The sequence below is a fragment of the Gopherus evgoodei genome, chromosome 1 (assembly GCF_007399415.2).
Source record: "Gopherus evgoodei ecotype Sinaloan lineage chromosome 1, rGopEvg1_v1.p, whole genome shotgun sequence".
NCBI classification, from domain to species: domain Eukaryota; kingdom Metazoa; phylum Chordata; order Testudines; family Testudinidae; genus Gopherus; species Gopherus evgoodei.
The window spans coordinates 98214650-98229228 of record NC_044322.1 but is presented as its reverse complement, the minus strand read 5'-3'; the positions used below and the strand labels follow the sequence as shown (position 1 = coordinate 98229228).

At 45.1% G+C, this 14579-nt stretch overlaps 1 protein-coding gene across 4 annotated transcripts in view; it reads right to left on the bottom strand.

Moving 5' to 3' along the window:
• The window catches only part of UBAC2 (UBA domain containing 2), a 181367-nt gene that overhangs the window by 33727 nt on the left and 133061 nt on the right, over positions 1 to 14579 (bottom strand). The window lies entirely within an intron of this gene.

Genomic DNA, 14579 nt, shown 5'->3' with positions numbered 1-14579 from the left:
GATGTACTTCCCATTTGGTTATTCCACTTCCCCCAATTCTTCCGTCATTTGTTTTTTCATTTCCCTGACCTTTGATTTGCTTCCCCCGCTCACATCCAATTATTTCATACATTGTTTTCACCCATCACTTCCATTCCTCTGTTTGTGTTCAAAATGCTAAGTTACAAGTTCACTGCTCTAAATCTCTCCTAGACAATACTTTCAGAGGCTGGAGATAACATAAATCACTCTTTACTGCTTAAAAATAGACATTCCAATTTTAAAAAAATACATAAACACGTATATAACTTTAAACAAGTAAGAGTAGAACTTCTGACTTCAGTAGAACTACTCTTATGCTTAAAGTAACATATACAGTATTGCCAACCTCAGGCATTCAAAAATTATGAGATTGGCTAAACATCATGGTCTTTTTAAAAATCGTAAATTTGGGGTTCCTTTCTGGTTTCTGAAGCTTTCAGATACACATTGCTTTACATTTTCAAGCTTTTGTCCACAAGCATAAAGGTTAAAACTTACTTTAAAATAAGAAAGAAAGCTGAGGTTCTCATGCAATCCCTAGATTCCAGCAACTGGGGCTTTAAAAATTCCATAAAATATTGCAGACTCACGATAAAATTGCAAGAGCTGGCAACATTGCCTATGTGCTTAACTACTCTCCTGAATAAAAGCCATAATAATATACACAAACAAAAAAAGGGGCTAGTGCACTGTAATGTTGCATATTGGCCTACTTTAAACTTTAACAGAATGAAAGAGTTGTGTGAAAATGAATCTGAACGTCAGAGCCCTAAATGCGAATCTCCACATATGTACCTTTTGTGATGCGGCAAGGCCAGATGGCTACAGTAAAGTAGTGAGGAACACGTATGTTAGCCCCAGGCTAAACAAATCCCTAGTACTGTGGTAACCAAATGGCAGTTGCTCCAGGTTAATCAAGGCACCTGGGGCCAATTAAGATCTTTCTAGAAGGCAGTGGAGATAGCTATTTTGATTAGAACACCTGCAGTCAATCAAGGCAGGCTAATCAGGGCACCTGGGTTTAAAAAGGAGCTCACTCCAGTCAGGCAGGGAGGAGCCAGAGGAGAAGGAGCACGTCTGAGGAGCTGGGAGCAAGAGGCGCAAGGAGCTGAGACTGAGAGGGTGTGCTACTGGAGGATTGAGGAATTATCAGACAATCAAGCATTATCGGACACCAGAAGGAAGGTCCTGTGATGAGGATAAAGAAGGTGTTTGGAGGAGGCCATGGGGAAATAGCCCAGGGAGTTGTAGCTGTCATGCAGCAGTTACAAGAGGCACTATAGACAGCTGCAATCCACAGGGCCCCGGGCTGGAACCCGGAGTAGAGGGCGGGCCCGGGTTCTCCCCAAACCTGGCAACTCCTGATCAGACACAGGAGGAGTTGACCCAGACTGTGGGTTCCACCAGAGGGGAAGATCACTGAGGTGAGCAAATCCTCCAATAAGCGCAGGACCCACCAAGGTAGAGGAGGAACTTTGTCACACTTTTCACACCTCTACTGTACATAAATTAAATCTACTGCCTCAATTTTCAGTGCACTATCCACAGCAATATACAATACCATTTAACTTTAGAAAATAGAGCCAATATTGTACCTTCTGTTACATCAGTGTAACTCTAAAGTACTGAAGGCACTATTTGACAAATAGTTTCTAGAACATACCCTCATCCTGAGCTGCACCATTAAAGCCAATTCAGACTCCAATGCAAATTTTGTTTGGCTTCAGAAGTTAATGACAAAAAACACTATTAATGTATACTTTACTGTAAATTTTGATAACCTAGGCCTATTGTTATTCAGCTGATGCTTCTGTAAATGACCTAAGCCTAAAAGTCTGCATAGAATACCGACCTAAATGCAGGTAGAATTATCTTAAGCAGAAGTCCTAGAGAATGCCAGGAAAATTCATAGCTACATGTGTTCTGATTTTGCACCAAGATACACATATATAACTAACTTTGAAATATTTGATTTCAGGGTGGGGAAGGATTTGGGGCAAGACTTACTTGTGGGGGTAGATTTAATCTTTTAAATACACATTAAATAGCACAAACAGCCTAGTGTATTATTTTGTACCATAATCAGGCCTCCCATTTTAGCAGTAGTTTTAGATTTGTTGAAGGCACATTGTAAGTATGGTCATGTCACTAGAAAGTACTAAAAATGTGTTTGAACCCCCCTTGGGAAAATAATTCCTCTTCTTATGGAGAGCATAAACAAGCAAGTATTCTTCAATTTTAATTAAACAAGTGTATTGAAAAACAGCATCTCCTTCCCTCCTCAGCTAAAAAGACATGCCTTAGGTATGTACTGTTCAAGGTGTAATTTCAAGCCATGACAAATTTTCAGTCTAAGGCCTAGTCTACATTACGCATTTATACCAAATTTAGCAGCGTTAAACCGAATTAACCCTGCACCCGTCCACACAACGAAGCTCTTTATATCGATATAAAGAGCTCTTAAAACTGATTTCTGTACTCCTCCCCGATGAGGGGAGTAGCACTGAAATCGGTATTGCCATGTCGGATTAGGGTTAGTATGGCCACAATTCCACGGTATTGGCCTCCGGGCGGTATCCCACAGTGCACCATTGTGACCGCTCTGGAAAGCCATCTGAACTCAGATACACTGGCCAGGTAGACAGGAAAAGCCCCGCGAACTTTTGAATTTCATTTCCTGTTTGGCCAGCATGGAGAGCTCACCAGCACAGGTGACCATGCAGAGCTCATCAGCACAGGTAACAATGCAGTCTCCGAAGAACTGAAAAAGCACTCCAGCATGGACTGCACAGGAGATACTGGATCTGATCGCAGTATGGGGAGAGGATTCGTCTGTTTCAAAAGACGAAATGAAAAAACATTTGAAAAAATTTCCAAGGCCATGATGCAGAGAGGCCACACTAGGGACTCAATGCAGTGCCGTGTGAAAGTTAAGGAGTTCAGACAAGCCTACCAGAAAACCAAAGAAGCAAACTGAAGGTCCGGGGCAGGGCTGAAAACATGCTGCTTCTACGCTGAACTGCATGCAATTCTAGGGGGATCCGCCACCACTACCCCACCCCTGTCCGTGGACTCCGAGGTGGAGGTGGTAATCTCAGCCATGCCTGAGGATTCTGCGGACGGGAAAGATGAGGAGGAGGAAGAGGAGGACAAGCTTGCAGAGAGCACACAGTACTCCGTTCTCCCCAACAGCCAGGATCTTTTTGTCACCCTGACGGAATTACCCTCCCAGCCCTCCCAAGCCACTATCCCAGACAATGAAGCCATGGAAGGGACCTCTGGTGAGTGTACCTTTGTAAATATAAAACATGGTTTAAAGGCAAGCTTTTTTTAATGATTAATTTTCCCTGAGGACTTTGGATGCATTCGCGGCCAGTACAGCTACTGGAAAAGTCTGTTGACGCGTCTGGGGATGGAGTGGAAATCCTCCAGGGACATAGACTCATAGACTCTAGGACTGGAAGGGACCTCGAGAGGTCATCGAGTCTAGTCCCCTGCCCTCATGGCAGGACCAAATACTGTCTAGACCATCCCTAATAGACATTTATCTAACTTACTCTTAAATATCTCCAGAGATGGAGATTCCACAACTTCCCTAGGCAATCTATTCCAGTGTTTAACTACCCTGATAGTTAGGAACTTTTTCCTAATGTCCAACCTAAATCTCCCTTGCTGCAGTTTAAGCCCATTGCTTCTTGTTCTATCATTAGAGGCTAAGGTGAACAAGTTTTCTCCCTCCTCCTGGATGACACCCTTTTAGATACCTGAAAACTGCTATCATGTCCCCTCTCAGTCTTCTCTTTTCCAAACTAAACAAACCCAATTCCTTCAGCCTTCCTTCATAGGTCATGTTCTCAAGACCATTAATCATTCTTGTTGCTCTTCTCTGGACCCTCTCCAGTTTCTCCACATCTTTCTTGAAATGCAATGCCCAGAACTGGACACAATACTCCAGTTGAGGCCTAACCAGGGCAGAGTAAAGCGGAAGAATGACTTCTCGTGTCTTGTTTACAACACACCTGTTAATGCATCCCAGAATCACGTTTGCTTTTTTTGCAACAGTATCACACTGTTGACTCATATTAAGCTTGTGGTCCACTATGACCCCTAGATCTCTTTCTGCCATACTGCTTCCTAGACAGTCTCTTCCCATTCTGTATGTGTGAAACTGATTGTTCCTTCCTAAGTGGAGCACTTTGCATTTATCTTTATTGAACTTCATCCTGTTTACCTCAGACCATTTCTCCAATTTGTCCAGATCATTTTGAATTTTGACCCTGTCCTCCAAAGCAGTTGCAATCCCTCCCAGTTTGGTATCGTCCGCAAACTTAATAAGCGTACTTTCTATGCCAACATCTAAATCGTTGATGAAGATATTGAACAGAGCCGGTCCCAAAACAGAACCCTGCGGAACCCCACTTGTTACATCTTTCCAGCAGGATTGGGAGCCATTAATAACTACTCTCTGAGTACGGTTATCCAGCCAGTTATGCACCCACCTTACAGTAGCCCCATCTAAATTGTACTTTCCTAGTTTATCTCCATGAAGCTCTCCTGGAAGTACTCCAAAAACCTTTGCAGAAGACTTCTTGGCAGCGCTGCTTTATTCCGTCCTCTATAGTAGGACACTTGACCACGCCATGCATGTAGCAAGTAATCTGGCATCATTGCATGACAAAGCCTAGCTGCGTATGGTCCCGGTGTTTGCTGGCATGCAGGCAACATCCGTTCTTTATCTCGCTGTGTTATCCTCAGGAGAGTGGTATCGTTCATGGTAACCTGCTTGAAATTCAGGAATTTAATTAAGGGGACAGAGATGACTATTCCTACTGGGCTGTTTGCCTGCGGTTTAAAAGAAATCCTTCCCTGCAGATAGCCAAGCACAGGGAAGAGGGGGGGCGTGATTGGCGCTGAACTTTTTCGTGTTTGTCTAGCTTTTTCCCTGCTACCAGCCACGCGGTGGAAAGGGGAGGAGGGTGTTTAGCAGTGATCTTCCATGATACCTGCCACGCGGTTGGGGGAGGGGTAAAGCGCTCATCCCAGAGAATTGGATGGGGAGGTGATTTCTGCTGCTGCACTTTAACGGGAAAGAAGCAAAACTCAATGGGCTTTGCTTGTGTCATAAACAGATAAGAAAAGTTAATAGCACAGAAGTATTTTATATCTCTTTGACTGTAAAGGGTTAACAAGTTCAGTAAGCCTGGCTGTCACCTGACCAGAGGACCAATCAGAGGACAGGATACTTTCAAATCTTGAGGGAGGGAAGTTTTTGTGCTGTGCTGTTAGTTTTGGTTGTTGTTCACTCTGGGGGCTCAGAGTGACCAGACGTGCAATCAGGTTTCTCTCCAATCTCTCCAATACAGGCTCTTATAAGGTCAGACTAGTGAGTACTAGGTAGATAAAGTGAGTTAGGCTTATGTTTGTTTTCTTTATTTGCAAATGTGTATTTGGCTGAAAGAAGTTCAAATGTGTATTTGGCTGAAAGGAGTTCAAATTGTTATTTTGCTGAAAAGATTTTAATTTGTACTTGTATACTTAGGCTGGGAGGGTGTTCCCAGTGTCTATAGATGAAAGACCCTGTACCTATTCCATTTTTTTTAAATTTTACAAATATAATTTTTACTGTTTTTTCTTTCTTTAATTAAAAGCTTTTCTTGTTTAAGAACCTAATTTTTTTTTATTCTGGTGAGACCCCAGGGGACTGGGTCTGGATTCACCAGGGAATTGGTGGGGAGAAAGGAGGGAAGAGGGAGAGAGAGGCTGATTTCTCTCTGTGCCAGGATTACTTTCTCTCAGGAAGAGTCTGGGAGGGGGAAAGAGAAGGAGGGAGGAAGGTGAATTGTCCTCTCTGTTTTGTGATTCAAGGAGTTTGAATCACACAGTGATCTTCCAGGGTAACCCAGGGAAGGGAAGCCTGGGAGAGGCAACGGTGAGGGAAAGGGTTTACTTTCCTTGTGTTAAGATCCAGAGGGTCTGGGTCTTGGGGGTCCCTGGGCAAGGTTTTGTGGGGACCAGAGCGTACCAGGCACTGGAATTCCTGGTTGGTGGCAGCGCTACAGATTCTAAGCTGGTAATTGAGCTTAGCGGAATTCATGCTGGTACCCCATCTTTTGGACGCTAAGGTTCAGAGTGGGGAATTGTACCATGACAGCTTGCTATTTGGGAAAGGAGGGTGCTGGATAGATGAAGGCTGCAGAAGATGAAAGACAATGGCTTACCATGGCCGCATGCAAGCCAAATTCTGCTGTCTGGTGTTAGAGATCTCACAGACGCAAGTCCAGAGCCGCAGGCACTCAATATTAAGATGCAAAATGCGACCTTGTACTCAAATCACATGTGCTATGTACGGTGAATAACGTTGTTCACCGTGAAAGAGTATAAGCATTGCTCTGTAAAATGTATCTTTTTAAATATTTCTCTCCCTTTTTTCCCCTCCCTCATGCAGCTGCAAATTTTTCAAGCCTCCCTACTCCATCCCGAAGGCTATCTCAGATAAGGCGGCAGAAAAAGAAGACGTGAAATGAAATGTTCTCGGAAGTCATGGAAGTGACCCGCAATGGAAGAGCTCATCTGAATGAGTGGAAGGATGTGGTATCAAAATACAAGAAAGATGCCAGTGACCATGAGGACAGGAGGGAAGAACATGAGGACAGGAGGAACGAACGTGAGGAGAGGAGAGATGCTCGAGATAAGAGGTGGCGGCAGGAAGATCAGCGGTGGCAGGATGCAAGGCTGGGGCTGCTGCATGATCAAACTGACACGCTCCGGCATATGCTGGAGCTTCAGGAACGGCAGCAGGATCACAGACTGCCGCTGCAGCCCCTGTATAACCACCCTCCCCCCTCACCATGTTCCTTAGCCTCCTCAACCACCAGATAAGTACGAACGCGTGCGGGGAGGCTCCGTGCACCTGCCCACTCCACCCCAGTTGACAGCCCAACCAAAGGCTGTCATTATTATGAAATTTTTTTAGTGGCCTTTTCCTTCCCTCCTATCCTCCTCCCAAATCCCACCTGGGCTACCTTGTCAGTTCTCTCCCTCTTTTTATAATTAATTAATAAAGAATACATGATTTTTTAAATGAGTGACTTTATTTCCTTAGAAAGCAAGCTGTGTTCGATGACGGGGGCGGGTGTCTTACAGGGAATGAGTCAATCAAGGAGTGGTGGGTTTCATCAAGGAGAAACAAACACAATAGTCACACTGTACCCTGGCCAGTGATGAAACTGGTTTTCAAAGCTTCTCTAATGCGCACCACTTCCTGGTGTGCGCTTCTAATCACCCTGCTGTCCATAGTTAGGGAATCCCATTGCAGCAAAGCCATCCACTATGACCTGCACGTTTCCCAGAGTCACAACCTTTTGTAGCAGCAGCTTAGTGATTGCTTTGGCTACTTGCATCACAGCAGCCCCCACAGTAGATTTGCCCATTCCAAATTGATTCCCGACTGACCGGTAGTTGTCTGGCGTTGCAAACTTCCACAGGGCTATTGCCACTCGCTTGTGAACTGTGAGGGCTGCTCTCATCTTGGGATTCTGGCACTTCAGGGCAGGGGAAAGCAAGTCACAAAGTTGCATGAAAGTGCCCTTACGCATGCAAAAGTTTCACAGCCACTGGGAATCATCCCACAACTGCAACACTATGCAGTCCCACCAATCTGTGCTTGTTTCCCGGGCCCAAAATCGGTGTTCCATGGCTAGAACCTGCCCCATTAACAGCATGATCTTCAAAGCGCCGCGGCCCATGGTTTGAGAGAATTCTGTGTCCATGTCCATGTCCTCATCAGTCTCGTCGCCGCTGTGCCGTAGCCGCCTCCTACTCGCCTGGTTTTTCAGGTCGTGGATCAGCATAAACTGCACGAGAATGTGCGAGGTGTTTACAATGTCCATGACTGCCGTCTTGAACTGAGCGGGCTCCATGCTTGCCATGGTATGGCGTCTGCAGAGTTCACCCAGGAAAAAGGGTGCAAAACAGTCGTCTGCCGTTGCTTTCACGGAGGGAGGAGGAGGATGTACCCAGAAGCACCAGCGACAATGTTTTTTGCCCCATCAGGCACTGAGATCTCAACCCAGAATTCTAATGGGCGGGGTAGACTGGGAACTATGGGATAGCTACCCATAGTGCAACGCTTCAGAAATTGGCGCTAGCCTCGGTACATGGACGCACACTGCTGAATTAATATGCTTAGTATGGCCATGTGCACTTGACTTTATACAATTTGTTTCCTAAAATCGGTTTCTGTAAAATTGGAATAATCCCGTAGTGTAGACATACCCTAAGGCTTGGTCTACACTTATGCCAGCATAACTATGTCACTCAGGGTGACCTCGTACATGGACCCTGCTGCATGAACTATGCAGACGCCATACCACGGCAAGCATGGACCCTGCTGAGCTCAAGACGGCAAGCATGGACGTTTTAAAGACCTCGTACATTCTTGTGCAGTCTATGCTGAACCAGGACCTGAAAAACCAGGTGAGTAGGAGGCAGCTACAGCAGAGTGGCGACGAGAGTGATGAGGACATGGACATAGACACAGAATTCTCTCAAACCATGGGCCGCGGCATGTTGGAGATCCTGCTGGTAATGGGGCAGGTTCTAGCCATGGAACACCGATTTTGGGCCCAGGAAACAAGCACAGATTGGTGGGACCGCATACTGTTGCAGGTATGGGACGATTCCCAGTGGCTGCAAAACTTTTGCATGCGTAAGGGCACTTTCATGGAACTTTGTGACTTGCTTTCCCCTGCTCTGAAACACCAGAATCCCAAGATGAGAGCAGCCCTCACAGTTCACAAGTGAGTGGCAGTAGCCCTGTGGAAGCTTGCAATGCCGGACAGCTACCGGTCAGTCGGGAATCAATTTGGAGTGGGCAAATCTACTGCAGGGGCTGCTGTGATGGAAGTAGCCAAAGCAATCACTAAGCTGCTGCTACAAAAGGTTGTGACTCTGGGAAATGTGCAGGTCATAGTGGATGGCTTTGCTGCAATACGGTCGGGTGATAGATGGAACCCATATCCCTATCTTGGCATCGGAGCACCAGGGCACCCAGTACATAAACTGCAAAGGGTACTTTTCAGTGGTGCTGCAAGTAATGGTGGATTACATGGGACGTTTCACTATCATCCACGTGGGATGGCTGGGAAGGGTTCATGACACTTGCGTCTTCAGGAACACTACTCTGTTTAAACGGCAGCAGCAAGGGAATTACTTCCCAGACCAGAAAATAACAGTTGGGGATGTTGAAATGCCTGTGGTTATCCTTGGGGACCCACCCTACCCCTTAATGCCATGGCTCATGAAGCCATACACAGGCAGCCTGGACAGTAGTCAGGAGCTGTTCAACTACAGGCTGAGCAAGTGCAGAATGGTGATAGAATGTGCATTTGGACATTTAAAGGGATGCTGGCGCACATTACTGACTCACTCAGACCTCAGCCAAACCAATATATCCATTGTTATTGCTGCTTGCTGTATGCTCCACAATCTCTGTGAGAGTAAGGGGGAGACCTTTATGGCAGTGTGGGAGGCTGAGGCAAAACACCTGGCCGCTGATTACGCACAGCCAGACAGCAGGGTGATTAGAAGAGCACACCAGGAAGCAGCGCGCATTAGAGAAGCTTTGAAAAGCAGTTTAATCATTGGCCAGGGTACGGTGTGAAAGTTCTGTTTGTTTCTCCTTGACGAAAACCCACCCCCTTGATTGACTCATTCCCTGAAAGCAACCCACTCTCCCCCTTCGATCATAGCTTGCTTTCCAAGGAAATAAAGTCACTCTCATTTAAAAATCATGTATTCTTTATTAATTAATTATAAAAAGAGGGAGAGAACTGACAAGGTAGCCCAGGTGGGGTTTGGGAGGAGGACAGGAGGGAAGGAAAAAGCCACTAAAAAAGTTCAAAGCAATGACAGCCTTTTGGTTGGGCTGTCCACTGGGGTGGAGTGGGCAGGTGCACAGAGTCTTCCCCTCTCCCCCACCGGTGTTCTTACACGTCTGGGTGAGGAGGCTATGGAACATGGTGAGGGAGGAGGGTGGTTATACAGGGGCTGCAGCGGCACTCTGTGATCCTGCTGCCGTTCCTGAAGCTCTGCCAGACGCTGGAGCATGTCAGTCTGATCATGCAGCAGCCCCAGCGTTGCATCCTGCCACCGCTGATCTTCCTGCTAACACCTCTGATCTCCCTGCCGCCACCTCTCATCTTGAGCATCCCTCCTGTCCTCATGTTCACTGACATCTTTCCTGTATTTTGTTACTGTGTCCTTCCACTCAGTTAGATGAGCTCTTTCATTGCGGGTCGATTCCATGATTTCAGTGAACATTTCATCTTGCGTCGGTTTTTTCTGCCACTTTATCTGAGATAGCCTTTGGGACGGAGGAAGGAGGCTTGAAAAATTTGCAGCTGCGGGAGGGAAGGAGGGGAAAAAAAAGGAAGAGAAGTATTTAAAAAGATACATTTTACAGAACAATGCTTATACTCTTTCACGGTGAACAACACTATTCACATTACATAGCACATGTGATTTGAGTACAAAGTCACATTTTGCATCTTAATATTGAGTGCCTGCGGCTTTGTTGTTAGAGAGCACAGATGCAGGTTCAGGCAATAGCATTTGGCTTGCATGCGGCCATGGTAAGCCACTGTCTTTTGGCTTCTGCTGCCTTCATATATCCAGCGCCCTCCTTTCCCACATACCAAGCAAAGCCCGTTGAGTACTGCGGCTTTCCTGTTAAAGTGCAGCAGCAGAAACCAAACTACCCCCCCATCCAATTCTCTGGGATCAGCGCTTTACCCCTCCCCACACCACGTGGCTGGTATCATGGAAGATCCCTGCTAGTCACCTCCCCACCGCGTGGCTGGTATCAGGGAAGATCCCTGCTAGCCAAATGCGAAAGAGCTCAGCGCCAATAACCCCCTCCCTCCCCCCGCTTGGTTAACTGCAGGGAAGGATTTCTTTTCAGCCACAGGCAAACAGCCCTGTAGGAATGGCCACCTCTGTCCCCTTAATTAAATTCCCGTATTTCAACCAAGTTTCCATGAACAATATCACTCTCCTGAGGATAACACAGCGAGATAAAGAACGGATGTTGCTTGAATGCCAGCAAACACCGGGACCATACGCAGCTAAGCTTTGTCATGCAATGATACCAGATTACTTGCTACATGCATGGCGTGGTCAAGTGTCCTACTATGGAGGACGGAATAAAGCAGTGCTGCCAAGAAATCTTCTGCAAAGTCTTTTGGAGTACCTCCAGGAGAGCTTCATGGAGATGTCCCTGGAGGATTTCCACTCCATCCCCAGACGCGTCAACAGACTTTTCCAGTAGCTGTACTGGCCGCGAATGCATCCAAAGTCCTCAGGGCAAATTAATCATTAAAAAAAGCTTGCTTTTAAACCATGTTTTATATTTACAAAGGTACACTCACCAAAGGTCCCTTCCATGGCTTTATGGTCTGGGATAATGCCTTAGGAGGGTTGGGAGGTTACTTCCGTCAGGCTGAGAAAAAGATCCTGGCTGTTGGGGAGAATGGAGTGCTGTGTGCTCTCTGCAAGCTTGTCCTCCTCATCTTCCCCATTCACAGAATCCTCAGGCATGCCTGAGATTACCCGCTCCTCAGAATCCACAGACAGGGGTGGGGTAGTGGTAGCGGGCCCCCCTAGAACTGCATGCAGCTCAGCGTAGAAGCAGCATGTTTGCGGCCCTGCCCCAGACCTTCCGTTTGCTTCTTTGGTTTTGTGGTAGGCTTGTCTGAGCTTCTTAACTTTCACGCGGCACTGTATTGAGTCCCTGTTGTGGCCTCTCTGCATCATGGCCTTGGAGACTTTTTCAAATGTTTTGGCATTTCGTGTTTTGGAATGTAGTTCAGCTAGCACGGAATTCTCTCTTCATATAGCGATCAGATCCAGTACCTCCCGCACAGTCCATGCTGGTGCTCTTTTCGATTCTCTGACTGCATAGTTACAGTTACCTATGCTGATGAGCTCTGCATGGTCACCTGTGCTGATCAACTCTCCACATTGGGCAAACAAGAAATGAAATTCAAAAGTTTGCGGGGCTTTTCCTGTCTACCTGCCAGTGCATCCGAGTTCAGATTGCTGTTCAGAGCAGTCACAATGGTGCACTGTGGGATAGCTCCCAGAGGCCAATACCGTCCAATTGCGGCCACACTAACCCTAATCTGAAATGGCAATACCGATTTGAGTGCTATTCCCCTCGTCAGGGAGGAGTACAGATATCAATAGTAAGAGCCCTTTATATCGAAATAAAGGGCTTCGTTGTGTGGATGGGCGCAGGGTTAATTCGGTTTAACGCTGCTAAATTCGAAATAAACTCATAGTGTAGACCAGGCCTCAGAGGTATGGATTTCTCACACCCTGAGAGACGTAGTTATATCGAACCTAATCCCCAAGCTCTCCCCTTGGTGCAGGTAACATCTTCACTAAGCACTACAGCAGCACAGCTGCAGTGCTGCAAGCATAGACAAGCCCTTAGCAAGGTTTATGCTTTCATCTTCAGTGCAAGGGAAACTGCATTACATCATAGTCAAACTATTTTGAGAACTAACCATTCCCCAGATCTCTTTAAATAATTAGTTTGATCATTTCATTCTCACTAGCTCAGTAAGAAGTCTCAAAACATAAAAGCACTGATTAAATGTTTTGCTTTTCACCCTTCCCAGTCTCCTCCAGAAGGAGGGACCAACCACTAAAGTGAACACCACTAGAAAAAGAAGCCTTGGCGCACTGGTTACTAAATAAACAGAAAAACCAAGCCAACACCCATCGCTAAATATTTAATCATTTTTATTTGTAGTCCATGCAAAAGAATACTATTAATGCAATGTCAAGGTTGAGAAATCAAGCATTCAGAAGTCAGGAAATGCAGAGTTAAGGTAGAACGGTCTACCTTAATTCTGTCCCCTTGTGCTGATGTCTTAAAATACAATGTTTATATCATTTTCTCAAAACATACAATATATAGTACAATGCAAATATAAAATTGTATAAGAACATTCAATTTAATAAATTGTAATAGAGTACACACAGACTTCAGAGTAGGTTTGGTTTTTAAGCCTCAATGATATCTAGAAAGCAAGTCAAATTTCAAGGAAATTCAGTACTTTTAAAGTTAAGAATGTTGAAAACTAAATGCCCCAGAGTTTGAGACAGTACTCAATTTGGTGATGGCCTAGAGAAGACTCAGACTATCCCAGATACTGAGATGAATGTAGTACAGCCTATTTAGAAAGCAAATTACTATGAAATTGACACACGTTACACTGGGTGAAAGACAGACAGACATTTCAACACACACCACAAAAAGGGAAGAGGCTCTAACAGACTCCATTTTCCACTAAATACAACCCCTTGCAACATAGATAGCAGAAACCTTGATATGTGGAACTCTGTGATGATAACATTATCTATATGTACAGAGGAAACTCCACGTTGCGGATGGGAAATCTCATCTGTTGGTCCCAACCTGAGTTTAGCTCTTGATGCAGTTATGGTGTAGCTAATATTGAGTGAGCTTTGACATTCCCCTCATATTTCAATCCTGCAAGAGTATAACAATGAGAAATATAAACTGACAGCCAACCAGAAAGGTACTTCTTTAGAGAGAAGCTGATTTTCACTTGTTTAATGCAGCATATAAGTAGACAGGCCATTTTAAGAAACTGTACTTGTTTACAAAAAGAAAGAAAGAAAGAAAGAAAGAAAGAAAGAAAGAAAGAAAGAAAGAAAGAAAGAAAACAAACCTTTTTGTTTCCAGGCTTAACTAGGTTGGGCAATGAGATTAGATAAAGCAGTTGAGAAGACTGTTCGTTGAAAGTAAATGTAACAAAGACAAAAGTCCATGTTCCAACGTTAAAAGTTAGTGTATGGTGCATCACCCGTATAGCTTGCAGCTGCCTGTTTTGATGATATAAATTGCTACCAGAAATATGTCTATCCATATAAAACAGTTTGAACTTACACAAATCTGGAGGCTCAAAAGGGGCTTTCTTCAATTTTGTGGAAAACACTATTACCCCCACAACATCTAAAGTCTTGTCTACACTGCCACTTTACAGCATTGAAACTTTCTCAATCAGGGGTGTGAAAAAAACATCCCCCTGAGTGATGCAAGTTTCAGCATTGTGAAGTGGCAGTGTAGACAATGCACAGCACTGGGAGCTACTCACCTCAGGGGGGTGGTTTTTTTAAAGCACTGGGAGAGCTGTCTCCTAGTGCTGGTCCTGCAACTACACAACCACATTAAAGTGCTGCTGCGGCAGAGCTTTAATGTTGGTAGTGAAGACATACCCTAAGTATTTCTTGTTTGGATGCACCAAACATATCACACCCCTGACAAAGCCAATTACAAGAAACTAAGTTAAAAAGTAGGTCCATAAGTTATTGAAAGATTAGCATTATATGTTAATTTTTACGTCAACACTGTATACGTGTTTACAATACTTTTTTCCTATATCGTATTGTTTGCAGAGAAACTTCCATGAAACTTGTTAGTGACATTCTTTACACCACATTCTGTCCTCTCAATAACTGAAAAGACA